Source organism: Meles meles, chromosome 10, assembly GCF_922984935.1.
Source record: "Meles meles chromosome 10, mMelMel3.1 paternal haplotype, whole genome shotgun sequence".
In the NCBI taxonomy this organism is placed as follows: Eukaryota; Metazoa; Chordata; class Mammalia; order Carnivora; family Mustelidae; genus Meles; species Meles meles.
Window position 1 is genome coordinate 16,343,224 of NC_060075.1, and position 23,362 is coordinate 16,366,585.

At 39.5% G+C, this 23,362-nt stretch overlaps 1 protein-coding gene across 5 annotated transcripts in view; it reads left to right on the top strand.

Annotated features, from left to right (window-relative positions):
* The window catches only part of DGKI (diacylglycerol kinase iota), a 445,797-nt gene that overhangs the window by 365,596 nt on the left and 56,839 nt on the right, over positions 1-23,362 (top strand). The window lies entirely within an intron of this gene.

Consider the following 23,362-nt stretch of genomic DNA (forward strand, 5'->3'; position numbering starts at 1 on the left):
AGGGGAGGTGGGTGGGGCGTGGGGTAACTGGGTGATGGGCATTAAGGAGGGCACATGATGTGATGAGCACTGGGTGTTACTTGCTACCAATGAATCACTGAATTCTACTTCTGGAACTAATAATACCCTATATGTTAGTTAAATTAAACTGAAATTTTAAAAAATTTTAAAAAGAGGCAAACACCAAGAAACAGACTTCCTAACTATAGAGAACAGACTGATGGCCACCAGAAGGGAGGTGGGTGGAAGGGTGGGTGAGACAGGTGTTGGGGATGAAGGAGGGCCCTTGTGATGAGCACCTGTTGTTTATGGACATGTTGCATCCCTGTGTCGTACATCTGAAGTTAATTTTACATGTATGGTAACTAAGTGGACTCTAAATGAAAACTAAAAAATTTAACGAAGGGCACTCATGTGCCCAACACCCTGATATATTATGTTGTTTTATGTTATTATTCTCATTAGATCTTTCTTTCCGTCCATAAACAACATACAGTAACATACAAATATATATTGTTTTATGGACTTTTTGTTTGTATTCTCTTTCTATTTTTCATTACCTGTATTGAATAATGTATGCACTTTTCAGACTTGCCATTTCATTCAATGGTCGTATTTTTAAGATGTATTCATATTGATATATGTAGTTTTGTTTTTTGGATTTTTTTTAAAAGATTTTATTTATTTATTTGACAGACAGAGATCACAAGTAGGCAGAGAGGCAGGCAGAGAGAGAGGAGGAAGCAGGCTCCCCACTGAGCAGAGATCCCAATGTGGAGTTCAATCCCAGGACCCTGAGATCATGACCTGAGCCGAAGGCAGAGGCTTTAACCCACTGAGCCCCCCAGGCGCCCCAATATATGTAGTTTTTAATTAACTCTAATTGGTATAGAATATTGCATCATTAATACTCCATAACTTATTTCTCCATTTTGATAGCGATTTCTAATATTTTATGACTTAAAAAATTCAGGGAACCCCCTGCTGCGTGGGTCCTGTATTGCAGGGTGTATGTGAAGTTTCAACTTTGCTTAATATTCCCAGCAGGAATATGAAAAATAAGTGTGGAAATAAAGGCCTGAAGAATTATGGTAACATTTGAGGTACAACCGACATCTGCTGCTTTTAGCTTTAAAGCCCCAGTCGGCTTGGAGATAGGGAAAGTCCAGGTTTAACATCATGTTCACAATATTAAATAACCCACTATTCAAAAAGATCAAAAGGGAAATTTTAAATTCTTGAACCGAAAATAACTATCAGAGTCTGCAGAAAACCGCTAAAGTCTTACTCACAGGATGATTTATGACTCTAAATTCACTTATCAAAGGAAAATGATTCATACAAATAAAGCATTCAGTTTGATAAACTGGGAAAGGAGTTCCAGAGCAGGAAACAAAGAAATAAGAGGGAAGAGGAATAACAAAGACAGAAATCACGGACAAGGTGAATAAAACAAAGAAATGATTAACTGAGACTAGAATGTTAAAATATTGATTCTTTAATAAAAAGGCAGGTAAGAGAAAAAATCCTGCGAAGACTGACTTTAAAAATAGTAGACACAGGAAACAGAAAGGAATGTAACTGCAGTGCTTTACTGTCTCATTCTTCCTCCACGGCCCCTGGCCTGCACCTGCTCAAGGTGACCCTTTCCCCTCCAAACTCCAAATGACCCCCCCACACACACCGGGGGTCTCCTCAGAGTTGTCTCCTCCTTTTAACTTTTATTTCTAAGATCCATTACCCTCCCTTCAGTTTCAGGGAGAGTGAGGTGGAATGAACAAATAGAATTAGATTTCTGTTATTACTGGAACTGGTTACCTTTTGTAACTCTGTTTAGAAACACTATAATTTTATGAAGAAGGTATAGATAGTCCAATTATACACAGGCCCTCTAGGAAAGAGCATCATTCCAAAGAAGGATGTACAACACATGTAGGGTCTTCAAAACCTGGGAACATAATAAGAAACAATCTTAAAGAACCGCTTTTGAAATAAGTTGATGAGAGGTGGTTGACCTATATTGCTACTACTAAAGCCATAGTGAATTTGTCCTTAGGTGCAAAAATGTTTTCAGTATTTAAGAAAGTTCTACTTAAAATAATAGGATTCTGGAAACACATTTGCTCTCATCATTAATTATACCACCAAAATTAGTGACAAGGCTGTTTTATTTTGTTTTATGTGAAACCCCCAAAACTGACTGAAAGAGATGCACTTTGTCTTAGTGTCTCCAAATCCTGAGTCTGAAAGAACTAAGATAAAGGTCACACAGGTTAAAAATAGAATACCTTGCCACCATACTGAGACAAGGGGGAAGAGTGTGGAGAACCACCCGAAGGCAAACATTCCCTCCAGACATCTGTGTCTAGACAAGTTTCTGTTAGCTGATCAGCTAAGCAGAGCTAATGGAGTTATATGATAATGGAGGTATATGATCTGTAGTCTCTAAGAGATTCTGTTAGCAAAAATCAAACTATAATGTATCTGGTCTGATCATTTTCATTGGGATTCTAAGAAACAGGTTGAGTCATTCAGTTAGTCTTTCATGTATTGAGCAAATAAATATCGAGCACCTTCTAGGGAGGAACTATGAATCTTGTATATATATATATATATATATATATATATATATATATATATATATGTAAACACTCCCACACACCTAGGCACTAAAGATGTGAAGCTCAACAAGAAATTACTATTGCCTTTGAAGAGCTTACATTCAAAGGGAAACTAGTCCACAAATCAATTTTTAGAGTTCTCGCTGCTAAGAGCTGTAATGGATAGATGCAGAAAGTGTTCTGGAAACAAGAGGAATAGAATTTGCTGCTTCCTCCAGATTTCACTTTTTTGTTTTTATATGAAAAGAATGAGTATTTAAAGAAATAATGAAAATGTTAGCCTCAAAGGAAAGAGGCTTTTTAAGGACTCCAAGCTTATTTTCTTCCACCTTTGTACATGAGCAGATAAGTATCTGCTTGTCATCATTACATAACTAGAAAGGCTCCCTGAATAATTGAATGTACTCAGTACTCAGTTTAGCATCGCTTAAGCATCGATATGTGCTTAAGGAAGTTTATTCAAGTAGCAAGTTATTTAGGGATATCCGAAATACCTAATAGTACTTTAAAAATTGACTTTTTTAGATAGTCTAAAATTCTGAACCATATCAAGAAGATAATCCTGAAACCGCCCCCTTCCACAAACTCAGTCACTCTCGGAGTGAGGAGGAGTAAGAAGTTCAGATTCCCCTCTTGTCTTCCAACGATTACCCTTACCCAGTTTCTTACAGAACATTCGATGATGGCCTGACTCTAGTGCTTATTGTCACAGCTCCAAGTTCTCATCGGGAGGACAAACCATTGGGCAGTGATTGGGAATATCCTTTAAACATCACAATCTGATAAGAGGAAGAAAATTAATCTTCTTAGTGGGATGCGGGTTTTGCTGGAATCTGTATTAGAGATGAAATCAGTGCTGTCAGGTGGGAGACACAGTCCCTTGCATCTGTTCCACTAAGATAGTTGCTTCCCATCCTCCTAACCTTTGACTGGTCTAAATCTTGTTCTCCTTGCCTAATCACTGAAGCTAGAAGAGCCCCAGTTTATCTGACAAACATCTTCCTTTCTTCTTTTTCTCCCTGCCTCACCTCCCTCCCATTGTTACCTGCCCTATTTAGCCAAGCACACAATACTCTGTTCCTTTGGGGATGCAAAATACTTAATAAGAAATTTTGCCCTATTCTTTCTATAAGTGCTGTTCAAACAGTGATAGTGATACATAGGGGGCCCCTAAACCTTTTAGTCAGATACGGAGTTCCATTTCCAAGTTCAGTCAGGGGCAGCACCAGAATAGAATTCTTGAGATATCAGATCTCAGTTTGACCCACTTGGAAGAAAAATCTTGTCAGGTAAATAAGCTCTAATAGTAAACATTCATTTGGTTTAAAATGATGCCCAGGAATTCTGCCTTCCCATCTTTATGAGTTCAAGTTTGGTCGGTGATTACAACATGAGGAAATATTACCGGAAGGGCTCTCTCTCTTCATTTGTAATGGGTGTGGTAGCCTTCCCTGCTCACACTGGAGGAACATGGTGGTTGAGGGAAAGTTGGTCAGATCCTTCTTTAAAGCATCTGAGTTCCTTGGATGGACAAACTGTGACCCTCACTCTATATCTGCAGTACTTTGCGCCATAGCTGGTATACCAGGTGTCTAGGGAAGCAGGCTTCTTGGATGAATGGATGAACGTGGGATGTTAGAGAGAAGTTATTCTGTCAAATGAAAATAGAGATGTCTATTTATAATACTGCAGCAAACTCAGTTCTAATCACACACACACGAATGTAACAGAATGATCCATTAAATGTTAGACGTTTTTGTTACGCTCTGGAATCCATTTATATATTTCAAATTTTGATATAGGTCTGTTTGACCCAGGGAATTTACATTAAAATAATAAAAATGCCTTGAATTCCCTCCCTCAGAGAGAGGTTGCTGTTTTACAAGTGGGAAAGTAGAAGGCAATGATGGTGTGTATTGAGAATTGTAGGCATGGATGATAAGCACAAAGGTGGGATGGGGACAGTGGGTGGAGGGGAAGAAGCCCATCTAGAACCCTGAGCATTGAGATGCCAGTATGTTCCACATGTCCGATCTCTGGATAGGATCAAAAGTTGAATACTTGAGGAGGTTTCGGATGTTCTTTGGATGGAGGAGAAGAATGTTGGCAAGGGGAAAACCGTAAACCATCAACAGTTTATGGATGAAAAAGAACTCCAGGATTTCCTGAGGATTTCCAACCCAAAGAGACAAGACAAAACTGGAACACGAGGAAATACAGAGGCAAGATGTGCAGAAGGAAAACACTTTTCTTGAGTTCCCTTCATAAGCCCTTAACAAGCATGGAACAGCAGAAGGGCCTCTCAGGAAATGCTCAGAGTCTTCAACAAGACAAAGGAGATTTCTCTCTCCTTCCAACAACACATTTTGGCTTAGGGCATTAAGGAAAGCTAGTCCAAAGTGACAGTCTTTTGTGACAAAAGCACTTAGACACCATTCTTTTTTTTTTTTAATGTATTCTTTTTCTTTTTTATTTAATTTCTTTTCAGTGAAACAATTCATTATTTATGCACCACACCCAGTGCTCATGCAATACGTGCCCTCCATAATACCCACCACCAGGCTCCCCCAACCTCCCACCCCCCACCCCTTCATAACCCTCAGATTGTTTTTCAGAGTCCATAGTCTCTCATGGTTCATCTCCCCTTCCAATTTCCCTCAACTCCCTTCTCCTCTCCATCTCCCCATGTCCTCCATGTTCTTTGTTATGCTCCACAAATAAGTGAAACCGTATGATACTTGACTCTCTCTGCTTGACTATTTCACTCAGCATAATCTCTTCCAGTCCGGTCCATGTTGCTACAGAAGTTGGGTATTCATCCTTTCTGATGGAGGCATAATACTTCATAGTGTATATGGACCACATCTTCTTTATCCATTCGTCCGTTGAAGGGCATCTTGGTTCTTTCCACAGTTTGGCGACCATGGCCATTGCTGCTATGAACATTGGGGTACAGATGGCCCTTCTTTTCACTACATCTGTATCTTTGGGGTAAATACCCAGTAGTGCAATTGCAGGGTCACAGGGAAGCTCTATTTTTAGTTTCTTAAGGAATCTCCACACTGTTGTCCAAATTGGCTGCACCAACTTACATTCCCACCAACAGTGTAAGAGGGTTCCCCTTTCTCCACATCCTCTCCAACACATGTTGTTTCCTGTCTTGCTAATTTTGGCCATTCTAACTGGTGTAAGGTGGTATCTCAATGTGGTTTTAATTTGAATCTCCCTGATGGCTAGTGATGATGAACATTTTTTCATGTGTCTGATAGCCATTTGTATGTCTTCATTGGAGAAGTGTCTGTTCATGTCTTCTGCCCATTTTTTTGATATGATTATCTGTTTTGTGTGTGTTGAGTTTGAGGAGTTCTTTATAGATCCTGGATCTCAACCTTTTGTCTGTACTGTTATTTGCAAATATCTTCTCTCATTCCGTGGGTTGCCTCTTTGTTTTGTTGACTGTTTCCTTTGCTGTGCAGAAGCTTTTGATCTTGATGAAGTCCCAAAAGTTCATTTTTGCTTTTGTTTCCTTGGCCTTTGGAGACATATCTTGAAAGAAGTTGCTGTGGCTGATATCGAAGAGGTTACTGCCTATGTTCTCCTCTATGATTCTGATGGATTCCTGTCTCACGTTGAGGTCTTTATCCATTTCGAGTTTATCTTTGTGTATGGTGTAAGAGAATGGTCGAATTTCATTCTTCTACATATAGCTGTCCAGTTTTCCCAGCACCATTTATTGAAGAGACTGATTTAGCCGCCATTCTTAAACTAGGAAGATAACTCCGTCTCCCTCTGTGCTCTGAAGGGAGGCAGGTATTGTTAAGCCAATAGAGGAATGGGAATTTTTCTTTGCTTTGGGGCTGTGCCAGAGATAGAGACCTGGGTGCAAGTGGGCATCTCCTCTCACTCCTCTGTCTGGTGTCCTCTGGGAGTAGCTGTGTGCTCATGGCTGGCTCACTACACAGTCCATTCTTGCACAGTTAGTCCTCTCCTTTCTGAACAAGTCCCTGGATCTTCTCTAAGAGCTTGACATTGAAATTGCATCAGTTTGGTAGAGGAAGGATTTAGGGTATCTTGAATGGGTTCCAACCTTTAAAAAAAAAAACCCAAAACACACAAAAAAACCCAAAACACTACTTGTTTAATTAATGTATTTATTTTAGAGGTGCCCGTGTGAGTGAGGGAAGGGCAGAGAGAGAGAGAGAATTTCAGGCAGACTCTGAACTGAGCACAGAGTCTCCACTCAGGGCTCCATCTCACAACCCTGAGATCATGACCTGAGCCAAAATCAAGTAGTTAGATGCTTAACCAGCTCAACCCCTAAATATTTGTTTCTCTAATTTTAACTATCAGAGTAGAGAGAAGAGGCTGTAGTTTTTCCAGAATATGATTCTGGTGCACCTACCCATAATATGAAATGTTGCTGCATGTGAGTCCTCTGTCCTGACCTCTGGCTACCCTCATCCCCTCTCATTCCTCCGAAGGTCCCTGAGGAATCAGCTTGGTACTGGCCTCTTTGTTGGTACTGGCTGCCTCTTGCCCTCCTCCTTCTCCCCACAGAGAGGGGCGGAGCACTCAGGCAATGAGTTTGTTGGTACTGGCTGCCTCTTGCCCTCCTCCTTCCCCCCACAGGGAGGGGCGGAGCACTCAGACAATGGGGGGCAAGAGGCATGGGAGAGTGGCGCAGGCATAGCCCAGCCCTTCCCCTCCTCATCCTGTTTGTCCTGCTTCTTCCCAGTACAGAGCTTTCAATGTTCAAGAGTCTATCTTAAGGCTTCACCCGCTTCCCCATTGACTTACCTCCACACTACCCTGTTCATCCTTTTGCTTCTTTCTCCAACTGCCACCCAAACTCTTAATGTTCTCTGTGTATCTGCCTTAGATAAGTAATTTGATTAAATTGATTGAAAGTATGAGTGATAAATCTGAAATCCTTCCAAAAATATTTGCCTATGAATCTCAGGTTGGAGAGAGGCTGCCTAGTAATTGCCTGGAGTGTGCAGGATCAGGGTGAGAAGGTGGGTATAGAGTGTGGAACTTCTCTCATGAACCTCTGGGGACCCCTAACCCCACAGCCCTGAAGAGACCAGCACAAGAAAAAACTCTGTCACATGGAGAAAATTCTTGCTTGGAATTCAGGGAGACAAGGACCACGTTTTCCATTTGCCTAGCTTTCCTGGCTCTTGTGCTAATCACCAAGCATAAGAACATCAACAACATTGCTTTATAGTTTTTCCAGTTCTCTCTTTGATGTTAGTCTCACTCCATAAACCCCTTAGAGTCTCCTTAAAAGTGGGATAAAATGTTGTAAGTTCTGTATCTCCAACAACTCCTGAAGTAGAATTAAGTTTATAGCCCTACCTCCAGTCACTGTGGCCCCACAAGGCAGATACTGCTTATCCTGATTATTGTTCTATGTGAGATGGCCCTTCACAGAAGTGTCTTGTGTTAACACTAAATTTCCTTTAGATCCCAGAGCTTCATTTTAATGTACACTTAAAAAAAAAAAAAAAAAAAAGTCCACATTCACAGAACTCCATTGTCCCTCAACAGGAGCAGTTAGCCAGGATTCACTGAGTCACTAAGCTGGAACCAGGGTTAGCTAACCAGGCTTTTGCTAACAGGTTTTTCCTACTGATCCTCCCTGTTTCTCTGCAGGTCTATCTCCTTTGGTTCGATTTCAGAATAAAATGCCTTTTCTTTCTTTCTTTCTTTCTTTCTTTCTTTCTTTAACCCACTGAGCCACCCAGGCACCTCTAACATGCCTTTTCTATTCCTTTACTCACCCCCACCTTTTTTTTTTTTTTAAGATTTTATTTATTTATTTGACAGAGAGAGAGATCACAAGTAGGCAGAGAGGCAGGCAGAGAGAGGGGGGAAGCAGGCTCCCTGCTGAGCAGAGAGCCCCATGCGGGGCCCGATCCCAGGACCCTGAGATCATGACCTGAGCCAAAGGCAGCGGCTTAATCCACTGAGCCACCCAGGCACCCCACCCCCACCTTTTTTATTTTTTTTATTTATTTTTTTTTTAAAGATTTTATTCATTTATTTGGCAGAGAGAGATCACAAGTAGGCAGAGAGGCAGGCAGAGAGAGAGAGGGAGAGAGAGGGAAGCAGGCTCCCTGCTGAGCAGAGAGCCCGATGCGGGACTCGATCCCAGGACCCTGAGATCATGACCTGAACCGAAGGCAGCGGCTTAACCCACTGAGCCATCCAGGCGCCCCCCCCCCCCACCTTTTTTAAATTAAGCAGGCAACTATATTGCAAAAACTGATTTCCAATGTGAAGTATCACATCTTTTGTACCTGCCCGTCTGCTCTGTGTCTAATGCACAATTATTTTCACGTCTTCAAAAATGCTAAAATGTTTCCCAGGAATGTTCATAGTTTAGGTAACACAAAGTTGAACTTGGTCAGTGTTGGTCTCCTCAACACTCTCTCTTGATCTGTTTCTTCCCTGTGTCTGCTGCTCACTTTTGCCAGTTCATCTTATCTTTCCCCTCAGATTTCAAAATTCCTTTCCCTTCATTTTGTTGCAGTTCTCAGACATGAACATTAGGTGGCAGTACAATTTCGAGCTCAAAGGGCCTCAGGGGCTTCCTCCCCAGCAAACTGATGGCCTAGGATGGAGAGGAAAAACTAGATTGTTACAAGCCAGTGGTATTTTTTTTTTTAATGCGAACTAAATACAGGAACTTATAGAAAAAGAAAAAAAAGGTATTTCAAGTACAGCTCACATGGGGATCATCAGTATATATTTGGGTAGGAGACTCTCAAAGAATAGGAAATTAGGAGCCCAAAGGGAATTAGAGGAAATTTACATCAAATGGAGAAATTAGCAAACAGCCTTTATTATTTAAATTCTGGGTCACGCTTCCTTACCTCCACACAAATACCCATCTCACCCTCCTTCCTTTGATTTTGCTCTTTCCCCAGCACAACCCACCACTCCCCCCCCATTTGTGGTGAATGTTACCTTTGAGGCTATTTGGCATTCCCTGAATGGGTTTGTGACCACTTGAATAGAGAATGTGTTTGTCTCTCTCATCTCAATGCCACTTTGTATGGCTGCTGTAACTTTCATCTCTCTGGCTCCCATCTCCTTAGCTCTTTTACTGTATGTGCTTTGTTCCTTGTCTTAAAAGCAATATTCATAATTAGAGGGAGGAAAAGCAAACAAAGAGAGGATTGTTTGGTTGATAGAGATTCTCAGGGCTGAGGGATTTCTGATTCTGTTTTACCTGGCTAGGGATTCCTTGGTATGAAGAGTTAATGGTCATGAAGTTGTCACCTAGATCTGTGATCTCACTGTTTCTCCCTCAAGTTCTCAATATGATGCCATGGGCTGGTTGTAACAGTCCTCCAGGCAGTGCACGTCCTTGAGGGAATCTCAAGGGAGAAAAGCTGTTGCCATAAATGATCATTGACAGCTATGCTTTCAAATCACATTAAGTTATCCCTTGACTTACTTAAATAAAAATTCTTTGTCTATCAACACTTTCAGGAAATAAGTTGAATTTGTGTAGCATCATTACTTCAAGGTAAAACAAAGGGGGGGGGGGGGGGAAGCTGGTGTTTCTGTAGCAGTGGTGTGGATTCTTGAAATGTGCCTGGAAGGGATGTCCAGCTGGGAAATGAGTTTCCATTTGGGCTACTTCTCGGGAGTTTAACAGACAAATAGCGGTAATGGTCCAGGCAGGGAACAGCATCCAACCCAGGGACCTTGGCCCACACCTGAGTGTTCCTTGTTCTTCAGTTGGAACAAGCACATTAATTAGCACATGATGGGAAGCTATTTTGCAGAGAGATTGGGTTCTACCAAGTGTGAAGAAGGGGGATGAGATAACCCCAGAAAAGGCTGCGATAAGCAGCAGGAAAGAGAAGTTAAAGGAGAATGATGAAAGAGAGAGGGGAAGAACATTCAGAATGGATATAAATAGCTAGAAACCAGAAACTTCAGTTTTCTCTTCCTCTTCCTGTATAGGATGGAAGGATGGTCATCTTTGCTTATTGAAAGTGGTATTCTTGCTGTGGTCCTCATCCATAAAGTTGGAGGGTAAAGAGGGAAGGCAGACAGAAAAAGGAACATTGACAAAATACTCACAGACCTGCTTTCAGTATGGGGGCATGGGCTGCCTTCTCCATGAGGACTTCACAGCCAAGAAATGGATTCTTTTTTCATAGAGTGCCGAGTGGACTGTGGGGTAATGGAGCACCTAGCTCACCCTACCATTCCTTATTTGCTTTTTATTATAATTCCATGTTAGTAACCAGGAAGTAGAGGGGCCCTGGCTCTTCTAGCTAGGCCTGTGAGTTGGTGTGAATATGTCAGAGCTTCCTTCCCCCATCCACAGTTACAGAAATATTCTCTTGCTGAGTATTTTCAGAGCATGGATCTCTGCCTTTGTGTGTATTCAGACTTGTTCTTATACCTGTTCTATATGTTTATTCCAAGTTCACCACTATATGGTAACTCCATCCCTTGGCCCACTCTCCATCAGGTGATGGTTTAGAAATGCTGAGTAGAGGGTATATGGGTTGGGGACACTGGGAAAGGAAATTGACATTTATTTGTGAATGATTCTTTGCAAAAAGTAGATGGGTCCCCAGTATTCTTCCAGTCTTTCTTTAAGAAAGATTTCATCTAAACTGGACAGTCTCTGGATCTTCTACCTACCTCCTAGGAAGGAAATGATACAGACATTCTGAGGATAGGCCAAGTAGGAAAGCCATGGATGCTATTGATTTAAACCACAAAATGAAAATAAAAGCAAAATATTGTAAGGGGGCTTAAAAAAGAAATAAAGTCAGGACAGTATTATTCAAATAAAAAGATCTTGTGTTAGGATGGCTTATAGGTTTAGAGCATTTCATGGAGGTTGCCAAGAAAAAGCATTCATTTAAAATGTATTGCAAAGGATCATACCATATCCTACAGGCTGAAGTAATCATCAGGCTCATCATCTCAGTTCTAGGTTTATTGATTAAAACAAGGCATCACAAGAAGTGTAACTTCTTAAAGACTTTGTCTTCATAAATATATCATTCTTTGGCTTTTTGGATCGTATGTGTCATTTTGGTGGTTGAAAACTGGGCATATTTTCTAATGTCTTTCAGCCCTGTTATTGATCTACTTGAAAGATTAGAGGCTTTGAAGGGAAACGTGCTGATGGAATGCAACCTAAATAACTGTCTTTGATTTTCTTAGTGACTCCTTGTGTCTTAGTGACTGACAATAGGGTCTATAAGTTGTGCTGTTCAATATAGTAGCAACTACCCAATGTATGCCTGATGTCTCATTCTTTCAGATTCTTAATGTGTACATACATTAATCTGAAAAAAAAAACCAATTTATTCCAAAATGCTATAGCCCTGTATATTTTCATGTTTTCAGACTTTTCCCTTGGAAACACTCCTATTCTGAAGGAGAACAAATTCACCCCATTGACGTCTTGGAGACATTTCCTGAGGCTAACTGCCTCAAACACAGATTTTTCTTTTTAAGTTTGTTGTTTGATTTTATGAGGTCAAGTGACTTTTGCTTTGGGACTCAATAATATGTCTGCGCCGATTTCAATAAAAAGTAATATCTTAATTTTTACCAGTTAAATTATATAATCTACCACCTAAAACCAGTGTGTTTTTTCTCCTGGGGGCTTCCCTTATTTTCAAATTCCTGTGTATATCCTAGTTTGAGAAAGGTTACCTTCATTTAAAAGGAGAGAACAGTATGAATAGTCTGCTTAGCATGGTTAACATTGGCAAGAGGACTTTCACCAGCAAATCTTCAAATCAAAATTTATGGAAAAATAGAGGTAATCCAGGAAGAGAAGGTGGAGGAGGAGGACCCTAGACTTGCCTTGTCCCATGAATACAACTAGATAATTACCAGTCATCCTAAATGCCCCAGAAATTGACCTGAAGAATGGCAGAATAAACCCCACAATTAAAGGAAGAGAAGAGGCCACATTAAAGAAGGTAAGAAGTGTAGAAACATCGTTCAGGAGATAAACACATAACTCCTGTGGAAAGGAGGGAGCCATGGTGGAGAAGGATGAGAAACAAACTAATAGGGAGTGCATGGGGAGAATGAATTCCCATTGCATTTGGCTTGGTAAGCAAGAAGAGCCAAATTTTGTGAGTTCTTGCAACCAGCAGGGCTTAAAGCTTGAAGTTTTAAAGGTCAGCAAGTTTGGCTGGGATAAAGCCTGGAGGACACTATACTGCTCTTGGAGAAAAGGCAGAGCAAATAGCCTGCAGACATAGAGCATGGAACAGCAATCTGAACAGCACCTAGGACACACAGTGGGGAGGTTATTCACTCATCTTGGAGCATGTCCCAGAGGGTCAGCCTTTGAAGACAGACCACTCTGGGAACAAAGTGACTAGCGCTGATTCCCTCCCCTGCTCCTCAGCATAAGTGCAGGACCAACACTTGCTACTTAACTTGCCTAGATCATCCCCTGACCTTTGGTGGAACTTCATCTTCCAGTCACACTTTCCTCAGTCTCAGCACAGGGGACCTCCCTGCCCACAGAGGACCAGCCTAAAACCCTACTCATCCTACGTCTCCCAATAGAGGCTTTTGCAGAGCCTCAGTTCTAGTGGTAGTGGTGACAGGTATCATTTCATAAACACACTAGAGCAAACCTAGTTAAAATACTCCTCTTCAGGCTAGGGACAAAACAGTGCTCTCAACAGACAAAGAGAGCCTCTACAGACAACTGGCCTGAAGCATAAAGTGACCAGGACAAAATAGCAGATCACATGCAGCACACTCCTGGAAGTGCCAGGCCCTAGAGAACAGGGGACACTACATGGTAGGGCACTACAGGCCCTCTTCTTCAAAAGGCACTGTAGGACCTCCTCTTCAAGAACAGATGTAGGTGCACCTGGGCAGCTCAGTCATTTAGGTGTTTGACTCTTGGTTTTGGCTCAGGTCATGATCTCAGGGTTGTGGGATGGGCCCCATGTCAGGCTCAGCATGGAATCTGCTTGAGATTCTGTCTCCCTCTCCCTTTTCTTCTGCCCCTCCCCACAAGCATTCTCTCTCAAATAAATAAATAAAATCTTAAAACAAACAAACAAACAGGAGATGTAGTTGACTTTCCTAACACAGAGAAACAGGCACAGAGACTTAGACAAAATGAGAAGACAGATAAATTTATACCAAATTAAAGAACAAGGCCATGGCCAGATATCTAAGTGCAGTAGGTTTAAGTAACATGCCTGATGGTGTGTTTTAAGTAATGATCATATGGATACTCACTGGACTTGAGAAAAGAGTGGAAGATATGACTGAAACATTTAACACAGAGATAAGGAATAGCATAGCAGAGATAAAGGGCTCAATAAATGAAATGAGAAACACACTTCATGAAATGAACAACAGGCTGAAGAAGCAGAGGAGTGAGGTAGTGACCTAGAAGACAAAGTAATGTTAAGTCATCAAGCAGAACAAAAGAGAGAAAAAAGGATTATGCAAAATGAGGATAATCTTAGGGAACTCAGTGACTCCCAAGAAATGCAATAACATTCACATTATAGGAATTCCTGACGAAGATGAGAGAGAAAGAGGGCAGAAAATGTATTCGAAGAAATCATAGCTGAGAATTTCCCTATTGAGAATTTCTCAAGTTAGCTGAGAATTTCTGGGGAAGGAAATGGATATCCAGATCCAGAAGGCACAGAGATCTTTCATCGAAATCAACAAAAGCAGATTCACACCAAGACAAATTGTATGGCAAAATACCAAGATAAAGAAAAAATTGTAAAAGCAGCAAGACATAAGAACACAGTAATTTACAAGGGAAAACCTATCAAGCTAGTGGGAAATTTTTCAGAAGAAACTTTCTAAGCTCGAAGAGAGGGGTATGGTATATTCCAAATGCTAAAAGGGAAAAATCTGCAGCCAAGAATACTCTATCCAGAAAAACTGTCATTCAGAATAGAAGGAGAGATAAAGAGTTTCCCAGATGAAAACTAAAGGGGTTGATGACCACTGAAACAGTACTACAAGAAACATTAAAGGGGACTCTTCAGGACACCTGGGTGGCTCAGTGGGTTAAAGTCTCTGCCTTCGGCTCAGGTCATGATCCCAGGGTCCTGGAATCCAGCCCCGAATTGGGCTCTCTGCTCAGCGGGGATCCTGCTTCTCCCCCACCCCCCCACCCCCTGCCTACCTCTCTGCCTACTTGTGATCTCTGTCAAAGAAAAAAATAAAATCTTAAAAAAAAACAAAGGGGACTCTTTGATGGAAAAGGAGAGACTAAAAGTGACAGTATAAAGGTAGGAAACGAAAGCATTACAAATGGATGTTTCTGTAAAAAAAGTCAGTCAAGGAGCTCACCAAATAAAAGGATGTCAAATACAACAACACATTCCTAAAACATGGGGATGAGAAGAGTAAAGAACGTGTTCAGACATAAACTACCACCAATGTAATATAGACTGCTATATGCAGAGGAGGTTGTATACAAACATAATGGTAACCATGTTTTAAAAACCACTAATAAATATTCAAAGAAAAAAGACAAAGAGATCCATATATATCACTAAATAAAATTAGCAAAACATGAAAGACAAGAAAGGATCAGAGAAAATCTTCAGAAACAACCACAGAACAAATAATAAAGTAACAATAAATACATACCTATCAGTAATTACTTTGAATGTAAATCAACTAAATGCTCTAATCAAAACATACAGAATGACAGCAAATAATAAAGTAACAATAAATACATACCTATCAGTAATTACTTTGAATGTAAATCAACTAAATGCTCTAATCAAAACATACAGAATGACAGGATTAAAAAAAAAATCACCCATCTATATGCTGCTTACAAGAGACTCATTTTAAACCTAAGGACACCTACAGTTTGAAAGTAAGGGGATGGAGACACATTTATCATGCAAATGTAGCTCAAAGAAAGCTGGAGTAGCAGCACTTATATTGGATAAAAGAGACTTTAAAACAAAGACTGTAACAAGAAACAAAGGAGGACACTATATAATAATAAAGGGGACAAACCAACAAGAAGATATAACAATTGTAAATATGTATACACCCAATATAGGAGCATCTAAATATATAAAACCATTAATAACAAACACAAGGGAGCTAACTGATAATAATAAAATAATAGGGGACTTAAACACCCCAACTTACATACAGATCATCTAAACAGAAAATAAACAAGTAAACAATGGCTTTGAATGACATACTGGACCAGATGGATTTAACAGATGTACTCAGAACATTCCATCCTAAAACAGAATGCACATTCTTTTCAAGTGCACGAGTCATTCTTCAAAATAAATCACATTTCGCCCACAAAATAAGCCTCAACAAATTCAAGAAGATCAGTCATACCAAGAACCTTTTCTGACCACAAGGCTATGAAACTAGAAGTCAACCACAAGAAAAAATATGGAAAGATAACAAATACATGGAGGTCCAATAACATGCTACCAAACGATGAATTGGTCAACCAGGAAGTGAAAGAAAAAATTAACAAGTACATGGAAATACATGAAAAATGAAGCCACAAGTGTCCACAACTTTGGTGATGTAGCAGAAGCAGTTCTAAGAGGGAAGTTTATGCCAATACAAGCCTGGAATCAAGAAAAATCTCAAACAACCTAACCTTATACCCAAAGGGAGTAGAAGAAGAAAAATAAAACCTAAAACCAGCAGGAGGAAGTAAATAATAAAGATTACAGCAGAATTAAATGACGTAGAAACTAATAGTACAGATCAAAAAAACCAGGAGTTGGATCTTTGTAAAATATCAGTAAAATGGATAAACCTCTGGCCAGACTTATCAAGAAAAAAAAGATAAAGGACTCAAATAAATACAAATTCAAGCAAAGAAATAACAAATGCCACAGAAATACTAACAATTTTAAGAATATTATCAAAAGCTATATGCCAACATATAAGACAACCTAGCAGGAATGGATAAATTCCTGGAAACATATCAACTACCAAAACTCAAACAGGAAGAAATAGAAAATTTGAACAGACCTATCACCAACAAAGAAACTGAATTAGTAATCAAAAAATTCCCGACAAACAAAAGAACAAGACCAGATGGCTTCACAGGTGAATTCTACCAGACATTTAAAGAAGAGTTAATACCCATTCTTCTCAAACTATCCCAAAAAATAGAAGAGGAAGAAAAACTTTCAAATTCATTCTATAAGGCCAGCATTATCCTGATACCAAAACCAAATAAAGAAATCACTAAAAAAGAAAATAATAGGCCAATATCCCTGATGAACATAGGTGCAACACTCCTCAACAAAATATTAGCAAACTCATCAACAATATATTTTAAAAAATCAATCATTCACTATGATCAAGTAGGAGCTATTTCTTGGTTGCTAGGGTGGTTCGGTAGTCACAAATCAATCAACATGATATATCACATCAATAAGAAAAAAATAAAACCCATCTGATCATTTCAATAGATGTAGAATAACATTCGACAAAGTACAACATCCATTCATGATAAAAGCTCTCAACAGAGTAGGTTTAGAGGGAATATATCTCAATGTAATAAAGTCCATAGATGAAAAACTGCAGCTAACATCATGCTTAATGGGGAAAAATGGAGAACTTTTCCGTTAAGGTCAAGAACAAAACAATTTGTGCACTCTTACCACTTTTGTTCACCCTAGTACTGAAAGTCCTAGCCACAGCAATCAGACAACAAAAAGAAATAGAAGACATCCAAATTGGCAAGGAAAATTAAAACCTTCACTATTTGCAGATGACACAGTACTATATATAGAAAATTCAAAACACTCCACCAAAAACAAACAAACAAACAAAAAACAAAACGAAAAACCTGCTAGAACTGATAAACAAAGTCACAGGATCAAAATCAATGTATAGAAATCTGTTGCATTTCTATACACAAATAGTGAAGCAGTAGAAAGAAATTAGGAAAACGATTCCAGTTACATCATACCAAAAATAGTAAGTTACCTAGGAATAAACCTAACCAAAGAGGTAAAAGACCTGTACTCTGAAAACTATGACACTGATGAAAGAAATTGAAGAAGACACAGAGAAACGGAAAGACATTCCATGCTCATGAGGGAAGAATAAGTATTGTTAAAATGTCTATACTGCCCAAAGCAATCTACAGATTTAATGCAATCCCTATCAAAATATCAACAGCATTTTTCATAGAACTAGAACAAACAATTCTAAAATTTGTATGGTACCACAAAGACCTCTAGTAGCCAAAGAAATCATGACAAAGAAAAGCAAAGCTCAAAGCACCACAGTACCAGACTTCAAGTTATTTTACAAAGCTGTAGTAATCAAAACAGTATGGTACTGAAACAAAAGCAATCACATATATCCAGAATAGGATAGAAAACCCAGAAATAAGCCTACAGCTATATGGTTTATTAGCCTTCAACAAGGCAGAAAAGAATATCTGGTGGGAAAAATTCTCTTCAATAAATGGTGGTGGGAAAACTGAACCACTTTCTTACACCATATACGAAAATCAATTCAAAATAGATTAAAGACCTACATGTGAGACCCTGAACCCATAAAATTCCTAGAGGAGAACACAGGCAGTAACTTCTCTGACATTGACCTTAGCAACATTTTTCTAGATATGTCTCCTGTGGCAAGGGAAACAAAAGCAAAAATAAACTTTTGGAACTACATCAAAATAGAAAACTTCTGCACAACAAAGGAAACAGTCAATGCAACTAAAAGGCAAATTATGGAATGGGAGAAGATATTTTCAAATGACATAGCCAATAAAGGTTTTAGATAGAAAATACATAAAGAACTTATACAACTTAATATCCAAAACAAATAAGTTAAAAAATGGGCAGAAGACAACAGCATATATTTCTTCAATGAAGACATTCTAGATGGCCAACAGACACGTGAAAAGATGGGCAACGTCACTCACCATCAGGAAATGCAAATCAAAACCACAATGAGATATCATCTCACACCTGTCAGAATGGCTAAAATCAGAAACACAGAGAACAAGAAGTTTTCACAACAAGAGGTTGTGGAGAAAAAGGAACTCTCGTCACTGTTGGTGGGAATGGAAACTGGTGCAGCCATTCTGGAAAATAGTATGAAGTTCTTCAAAAAGCTAAAAACAGAACTACCATATGATTCAGTAATTGCACCCTAATAAATACTGATTCAAAAGGATATATGCACTCTATGTTTATTACAGCATTATTTACAATAGCCAAACTATCAAAGAAACCAGTGTCAACTGATAGATGAAAGGATAAAGAAGGAGTGGTATAGATAGGTAGATAGGTGGATAGATAGATAGATATTTACAATGGACTATTATTCAGCCATAAAAAGAATGAAATCTTGCTATTTGCAACAACATGGATGGAACTTTGAGAGTATTATGCTAAGTGAAATAAGCCAGTCAGAGAAAGACAAATACCATAGGATTTCATTTGTGTGGAATTTAAGAAATGAGGCAAATAAGGAAAGGAAAGATAAAAGAGAGAGGAAGAAAGACAAATTAAGAAACCAACTCTTATTATGCCTCCATCAGAAAGGATGAATACCCAACTTCTGTAGCAACATGGACAGGACTGGAAGAGATTATGCTGAGCAAAATAAGTCAAGCAGAGAGAGTCAAGTATCATATGGTTTCACTTATTTGTGGAGCATAACAAAGAACATGGAGGACATGGGGAGATGGAGAGGAGAAGGGAGTTGAGGGAAATTGGAAGGGGAGATGAACCATGAGAGACTATGGACTCTGAAAAACAACCTGAGGGTTTTGAAGGGGCAGGGGGTGGGAGGTTGGGGAACCAGGTCGAGGGTAATAGAGAGGGCACATATTGCATGAGCACTGGGTGTGGTGCAAAAACAATGAATACTGTTACGCTGAAAAGAAAGAAAGAAAGAAAGAAAGAAAAAAAGAAACCAACTCTTAACTATAGAGTCAAACTGATGGTTACCAGAGGGGTGTTGGGTGGGGTCAGGGGGTCAATAGGTGATGGGGACCAATGAGTGCACTTGTGATGAGCACAGGGTGAGGTATGGAATTGTTAAGTCACTATATCTGTACTCCTGAAACTAATACAACACTATATGTTAATTAACTGGAATTAAAAGTTTAAAAAGCCAAAAAAAAATCACAGAAAAATAAATCAAACTGGAAAACAGCAAGACACTTCCACAAAGCAGTTACTTGAATGGATGAATAAATGAATGGCTTATATCTTAATGTATTTTTAGTTATTATGGATCTTTTACCTCCTCTCAATATTCTTTTTCCAGTGTAGTGGTGATACAGTGGAAAGAGTCCTTAAGCTGTTTCTCTAATTTACTGATTTGAAGACTCTGGACCAATGTTTGCTCTTTTCTTCTGCTCTATTGGGACTGTTTCATAATCACTGTATTTCTTCTTTAAGTTTCTTGTCGCAGAGGCCCTATTCCATCTTTGACTCCTTCCTTCATTCCCTCCTTTCCTTTTTTCATTTCCAAATTTCATGTAAAATTGACAGGTCTTTCAATAGGGTTCACCTGTCCCTGACATTACCTTTTTGGTGTACTCCCAACTTAAGTTTTGTCAGCAGATCCTTATCCTGCTTTCTTCTTAGAATATTTTTGTGTGGTTATCATGCTGGTTTCTTTTACTTTTATTACTCATACTTGTTTTGGAGGAGTTCTTTTTGGATCCATTAGTTTGGGATGGATAATTAGGCATAGTGGGTTTGTGTGTTTCTGAAAGCTTGACTTTGGGTCTCTTTTCAAATTCTTGTTTTTAACAGCACTATCCTCTGGGATTTGATTCTACTTCTGACTAGCAGGGCACCTGGCTCAGAGCAGAGCGCTTTCTGCTGAAATTTGTAGTGCACCATGTAGCTCATATCTTTTGAGATCAAAATATGCTTTCTCTGTCTCCCTGAAACTTGGCCCAATTTTTCTTGTACTTGGTAGCTTTTCTTTACAGATGATTTCAGTTTATGGGTATCTTTTAGCTTAGTCAAAGACGATGCTTCCTTTTCTGTTTCTCATTCTCCCTGTTACTTTTCATGAATTTCAAAGAGATGAGCAGAAGCTTTGCAGTAATAGTTTTTAGATTGTCTCCTGCCTTTACTCTTGCTGTTTTAAAAAATTCTACTCTGCACAGCCTGCCTGATCAGAAGCACCAATGAGAATGTATGACTTCACTGCTTCAGAAACTTTCCTCATTTAGCTTAGAAGGTAAATTACCAGCATGTCAAAATGGCTTGTCAGGCCCTGTATGAAATGGTCCCTGTCTATTCTATCTCCAGTCCTAACTTATTACTCCTTTATATTTTAGCCACACTCAGTTCCTTGCCTGCCCGATAACGTATTATGAAATTTCTTTTTTTTTAATTTTTTTTGTTTATTTTCAGCGTAACAATATTCATTGTTTTTGCACTTTCTTATCCATGTTCCTTGTCGTATGCCTTGTGCTTCTGCCTGACATTCTTCTCGTTTCTTATTTACCTAACAAGCTTCTGCTCATCCTTCCAAGCCCGGCTCCCATGGCTCTTGCTTTCTGAAGTCTTCTTTCACTCTTCTGGAACAGAATGGATCTCTCTCTCTCTCATGCTCCTTCTTTAGTTTATACGTATTTTGATGACTACACTTTTTTCACTATAATCATTGGTTTGCCTATTTTTCTCCTTTGATTGAATTCCTTGAAATTGGTAGCTTGTTTGTTTTTGTATCCCCATCACGAAGCACAGGGCCTCGTACCTAATAGGGTCTCAAACAATAATTATTATGTAGCTTTGAATCAACATAATAGAAAGATTTAAAATAGGAGAGAGATTCTAAAATCCAGGACTTGAGTTTTTGGTTTTTTTGTTATTGGCCGAATTTGAGTGAGATGTAAATAAAACTGGTTTTCTAAAAAACCCACCAAACAAAACGAAGCAAAATCAAATGTAAATATTCTCCAGACTGTCATAAAAGGCTAGTACTGAGGAAAGAGGCGAGAACTCAAAATCCTGGAGTTCTTTGAATGTCGGTCGTAGTTTGCATTATGAGAGCGATGCTATCCCTGAGATAAAGTATACATGGAGGAGAAATAAACAGGAATAGAACCAAAAGTCTTGCAGGTTCAGTGGGAGGAATGAGCAGTGAACTGTTCTGCATTCCTCAGTTGTCAGGTTGAGGGAGATTATCTGTTCCTACGGTTCAACCTCTCTGTTTTAAAAATAACTACTTCTCTTGCTGATTTCATGAATTTCCTCTCTCCTGAGCTAAGTTCTGTAAAACTTTTTATGCCCATTTCCAGCAATAATGGATGGTGTGCATGTCTCAGTAGTATAATTTAGTGACTCGTTAGAGTGAAAGGTGAAATACTGAGTGAGGACTGAAATACTCCATATGTCTTAAAATTCCACAAATCCAGGCATGTGGGAGACATTCCGCACAGAAACTCAACATGACTAATCCTTAGCAAACACTCTGAAATGGATAGTTCTTCCCCACTGCCTGGACCACTGCATCCCCTGGGGACTTTAACCAAGCCATCTGGAATTTTTCAGATTTAATATTAGTGCTTTGCTTTCACAGAAAGGCACCAAAGCCTTGCTTCACAAGCCTTCCACCTGAGACATTCAGTCGTCTGTTGGCATGGATTTTTCTTTGTTCCTAGAGCTCCATGAGAAATTAATTGCCAACAATCCAAGATGTGTTTTTGCTTAATTCCCATCAGAAAACCCTAAGGCTAAAGATGTTGCCTTGTTGCTGACTTCTTTTCATGCCCGAGCATCTTAAGAAATTATCTTATTTCAAATATGTGTTTCTCATTAGACTCCCCTTTCATTCCCACTCACCTCTATTCTGCACTCTCTCCTTCTTTCTTTTCCTAACCATTAAGGCAGATTGTAGGTCTCTGTTGCTAGGTATACTGGATGTCTTCTGGCTCTGGGAGTGCTCACATTTTCTCTGTTCTGGAGCTTGTCTCAGTCCCTAGGTCCTTCTGCCATGGCTGGCCTTGGAGCTTGGCAAACCAGTCTTGCGGGTGGTTTGAAGGTGACATGATGATTTTTTTTGAGGCGCTCCAAAATGTGTTTGAGTCTAAACACCAGTGTGGTAGTGCTGACATTAATTCAATTCAACAAATATTGATCAGGGGTCTGTTCTGTTACCATGTAAGCAGTGGTCCTAGTTTTCTGTTTGCTCACAGCCCAGTGGGGAAAACGGGTTTGTGATAGTATGAAACAGAGAAATCCCTAGGAGAACCCACATAAGCTCCATCTGGGGAGGCCAAGTGGCATTTCTCAAGCAGCCAACTCTACAGGGATGGCTTAGGCTGGAGCAGGTTCCCTTTCAGGGGTCTCTGTGCCCATAACCCAGATGACAGTTTTCTCTCTACCAAATCTGGGGACCCTCTGTTGTTTTCACATGCAAAGGTTCACTTGAAGAGACTGGTAAGATTGAAATGATTTGACACTTTGCCACTAAGGGAAATTCCAGTCTTTCCCACCATGACTGCTGTGTCCTTTACTGATCACTCCCATAATGGACAAAAATATTACTGATCAGTAGATAAAGCATTCTCAAGCATCCCGCAGTAGCTAAAATCTTTCTTCAACCACTGTGCATCCATAGAATCATTCTTGCTCCAACACTAGTTATATTAAAGGGTAGATTACTAAATGCTTGCATTTCCCTTTGGTTGTCTTCCTGCAGTAGACACCCAGCAGACTGATCATTTAGAACAGAGGATGCCTTCT